This window comes from Triticum urartu, chromosome 2A (genome assembly GCF_056163025.1).
Source record: "Triticum urartu cultivar PI428250 chromosome 2A, HENAU_Tu73, whole genome shotgun sequence".
NCBI lineage: Eukaryota > Viridiplantae > Streptophyta > Magnoliopsida > Poales > Poaceae > Triticum > Triticum urartu.
In genome coordinates this window covers 47,976,359-47,981,611 of record NC_141874.1, presented here as the reverse complement: position 1 = coordinate 47,981,611, position 5,253 = coordinate 47,976,359, and positions in this window count along the sequence as shown.

The window sequence follows — 5,253 nt, the reverse complement described above, 5'->3', positions numbered from 1 at the left end:
TTCACTCTGAAATTCTTTGAACTTTTCAAATGTTTCAGACTTATGTTTCATTAAGTAGATATACCCATATCTGCTTAAATCATCTGTGAAGGTGAGAAAATAACGATATTTGCTACGAGCCTCAATATTCATCGGACCACATACATCGGTATGTATGATTTCCAACAAATCTGTTGCTCTCTCCATAGTACCGGAGAACGGTGTTTTAGTCATCTTGCCCATGAGGCACGGTTCGCAAGTACCAAGTGATTCATAATCAAGTGGTTCCAAAAGTCCATCAGTATGGAGTTTCTTCATGCGCTTTATACCAATATGACCTAAACGACAGTGCCACAAATAAGTTGCACTTTCATTATCAACTCTGCATCTTTTGGCTTCAACATTATGAATATGTGTATTACTACTATCGAGATTCAATAAGAATAGACCACTCTTCAAGGGTGCATGACCATAAAAGATATTACTCATATAAATAGAACAACCATTATTCTCTGATTTAAATGAATAACCGTCTCGCATTAAACAAGATCCAGATATAATGTTCATGCTCAACGCTGGCACCAAATAACAATTATTTAGGTCTAATATTAATCCCGAAGGTAGATGTAGAGGTAGCGTGCCGACCGCGATCACATCGACTTTGGAACCGTTTCCCACGCGCATCGTCACCTCGTCCTTAGCCAATCTTCGCTTAATCCGTAGCCCCTGTTTCGAGTTGCAAATATTAGCAAAAGAACCAGTATCAAATACCCAGGTGCTACTGCGAGCATTAGTAAGGTACACATCAATAACATGTATATCACATATACCTTTGTTCACTTTGCCATCCTTCTTATCCGCCAAATACTTGGGGCAGTTCCGCTTCCAGTGACCAGTCTGCTTGCAGTAGAAGCACTCGGTTTCAGGTTTAGGTCCAGACTTGGGTTTCTTCTCTTGAGCAGCAACTGGCTTGCTGTTCTTCTTGAAGTTCCCCTTCTTCTTTCCTTTGCTCTTTTTCTTGAAACTAGTGGTCTTGTTGACCATCAACACTTGATGCTCTTTCTTGATTTCTACCTCCGCAGCTTTCAGCATCGCGAAGAGCTCGGGAATAGTCTTGTTCATCCCTTGCATATTATAGTTCATCACGAAGCTCTTGTAGCTTGGTGGCAGTGATTGGAGAATTCTGTCAATGACGCAATCATCTGGAAGATTAACTCCCAATTGAATCAAGTGATTATTATACCCAGACATTTTGAGTATATGCTCACTGACAGAACTGTTCTCCTCCATCTTGCAGCTATAGAACATATTGGAGACTTCATATCTCTCAATCCGGGCATTTGCTTGAAATATCAACTTCAACTCCTGGAACATCTCATATGCTCCATGACGTTCAAAACGTCGTTCAAGTCCCGATTCTAAGCCGTAAAGCATGGCACACTGAACTATCGAGTAGTCATCAGCTTTGCTCTGCCAGACGTTCATAACATCTGGCGTTGCTCCAGCAGCAGGCCTGGCACCCAGCGGTGCTTCCAGGACGTAATTCTTCTGTGCAGCAATGAGGATAATCCTCAAGTTACGGACCCAGTCCGTGTAATTGCTACCATCATCTCTCAACTTTGTTTCTCAAGGAACGCATTAAAATTCAACGGAACAACAGCACGAGCCATCTATCTACAATCAACATAAACAAGAAGATACTATCAGGGACTAAGTTCATGATAAATTTAAGTTCAATTAATCATATTACTTAAGAACTCCCACTTAGATCGACATCCCTCTAATCCTCTAAGTGATCGCGTGATCCAAATCAACTAAACCATGTCCGATCATCACGTGAGATGGAGTAGTTTCATCGGTGAACATCATTATGTTGATCATATCTACTATATGATTCACGCTCGACCTTTCGGTCTCCGTGTTCCGAGGCCATATCTGTATATGCTTGGCTCGTCAAGTATAACCTGAGTATTCTGCGTGCGCAACTGTTTTGCACCCGTTGTATTTGAACGTAGAGCCTATCACACCCGATCATCACGTGGTGTCTCAGCACGAAGAACTTTCGCAATGGTGCATACTCAGGGAGAACACTTCTTGATAATTTAGTGAGAGATCATCTTATAATGCTACCGTCAATCAAAGCAAGATAAGATGCATAAAAGATAAACATCACATGCAATCAATATAAGTGATATGATATGGCCATCACCATCTTGTGCCTGTGATCTCCATCTCCAAAGCACCGTCATGATCACCATCGTCACCGGCGCGACACCTTGATCTCCATCGTAGCATCGTTGTCGTCTCGCCAATCTTATGCTTTCACGACTATCACTACCGTTTAGTAATAAAGTAAAGCATTACATCGCGATTGCATTGCATACAATAAAGCGACAACCATATGGCTCCTGCCAGTTGCCGATAACTCGGTTACAAAACATGATCATCTCATACAATAAAATTCAGCATCATGCCTTGACCATATCACATCACAACATGCCCTGCAAAAACAAGTTAGACGTCCTCTACTTTGTTGTTGCATGTTTTACGTGGCTGCTACGGGCTTAAGTAAGAACCAATCTCACCTACGCATCAAAACCACAACGATAGTTTGTCAAATAGACTTCGTTTTAACCTTCGCAAGGACCGGGAGTAGCCACACTCGGTTCAACTAAAGTTGGAGAGACAGTCGCCCGCAAGCCATCTCTGTGCAAAGCACGTCGAGGGAACCGGTCTCGCATAAGCGTACGCGTAAGGTGGGTCCGGGTCGTCTCGTCCAACAATACCGCCGAACCAAAGTATGACATGCTGGTAGGCAGTATGACTTGTATCATCCACAACTTACTTGTGTTCTACTCGTGCATATAACATCAACATAAATAACCTAGGCTCGGATGCCACTGTAGGGTTTCGTAGTAATTTCAAAAAATTTCCTATGCACACGCAAGATCATGTGATGCATAGCAACGAGGGGAAGAGTGTTGTCTATGTACCCAACGCAGACCGACTGCGGAAGCGATGACACGACGTAGAGGAAGTAGTCGTACGTCTTCACGATCCAACCGATCAAGCACCGAAACTACGGCACCTCCGAGTTCGAGCACACGTTCAGCTCGATGACGATCCCCGGACTCCGATCCAGCAAAGTGTCAGGGAAGAGTTCCGTCAGCACGACGGCGTGGTGACGATCTTGATGAACTACAGCAGCAGGGCTTCGCCTAAACTCCGCTACAGTATTATCGAGGAATATGGTGGCAGGGGGCACCGCACACGGCTAGGGAATAGATCACCTGGATCAACTTGTGTGTCTAGAGGTGCCCCCTGCCTCCGTATATAAAGGAGTAGAGGGGGGAGGCTGGCCGGCCAAGGAGGAGGGCGCAGGAGAGTCCTACTCCCTCTAGGAGTAGGATTCCCCCCCCCCCCAATCCTAGTCGGAATAGGATTCGCGGAGGGGGAAAAGAGGAGGAGGGGGCCGGCCACCTCTCCTAGTCCTAATAGGACTAGGGGAAGGGGGAGGCGCACAGCCCATCTAGGGCAGCCTCTTCTCTTTTCCACCAAGGCCCACTATGGCCCATATAGCTCCCGGGGGGTTCCGGTAACCCTCCCGGTATTCCGGTAAAATCCCGATTTCACCCGGAACACATCCGATATCCAAACATAGGCTTCCAATATATCAATCTTTACGTCTCGACCATTTAGAGACTCCTCGTCATGTCCATGATCACATCCGGGACTCCGAACAACCTTCGGTACATCAAAATGCATAAACTCATAATATAACTGTCATCATAACCTTAAGCGTGCGGACCCTACGGGTTCGAGAACAATGTAGACATGACCGAGACACGTCTCCGGTCAATAACCAATAGCGGGACCTGGATGCCCATATTGGCTCCTACATATTCTACGAAGATCTTTATCGGTCAGACCGCATAACAACATACGTTGTTCCCTTTGTCATCTTTATGTTACTTGCCCGAGATTCGATCGTCGGTATCCAATACCTAGTTCAATCTCGTTATCGGCAAGTCTCTTTACTCGTTCTGTAATACATCATCTCACAACTAACATATTAGTTGTAATGCTTGCAAGGCTTATGTGATGTGTATTACCGAGAGGGCCCAAAGATACCTCTCCGACAATCGGAGTGACAAATCCTAATCTCGATATACGCCAACCCAACATCTACCTTCGGAGACACCTGTAATGCTCCTTTATAATCACCCAGTTACGTTGTGACGTTTGGTAGCACCCAAAGTGTTCCTCCGGCAAACGGGAGTTGCATAATCTCATAGTCATAGGAACATGTATAAGTCATGAAGAAAGCAATAGCAACATACTAAACGATCATGTGCTAAGCTAATGGAATGGGTCATGTCAATCAGATCGTTCAACTAATGATGTGACCTTGTTAATCAAATAACAACTCATTGTTCATGGTTAGGAAACATAACCATCTTTGATTAACGAGCTAGTTAAGTAGAGGCATACTAGTGACACTTTGTTTGTCTATGTATTCACACATGTATTATGTTTCCGGTTAATACAATTCTAGCATGAATAATAAATATTTATCATGATTATAAGGAAATAAATAATAACTTTATTATTGCCTCTAGGGCATATTTCCTTCAGTCTCCCACTTGCACTAGAGTCAATAATCTAGATTACACTGTAATGATTCTAACACCCATGGAGCTTTGGTGCTGATCATGTTTTGCTCGTGGAAGAGGCTTAGTCAACGGGTCTGCAACATTCAGATCCGTATGTATCTTGCAAATCTCTATGTCTCCCACCTGGACTAGATCCCGGATGGAGTTGAAGCGTCTCTTGATGTGTTTGGTCCTTTTGGGAAATCTGGATTCCTTTGCCAAGGCAATTGCACCAGTATTGTCACAAAAGATTTTCATTGGACCCGATGCATTAGGTATGACACCTAGATCGGATATGAACTCTTTCATCCAGACTCCTTCGTTCGCTGCTTCCGAAGCAGCTATGTACTCCGCTTCACATGTAGATCCCGCTACGACGCTTTGTTTAGAACTGCACCAACTGACAGCTCCACCGTTTAATGTAAACACGTATCCGGTTTGCGATTTAGAATCGTCCGGATCAGTGTCAAAGCTTGCATCAACGTAACCTTTTACGGTGAGCTCTTTGTCACCTCCATATACGAGAAACATATCCATAGTCCTTTTCAGGTATTTCAGGATGTTCTTGACCGCTGTCCAGTGATCCATTCCTGGATTACTTTGGTACCTCCCTGCTAAACTG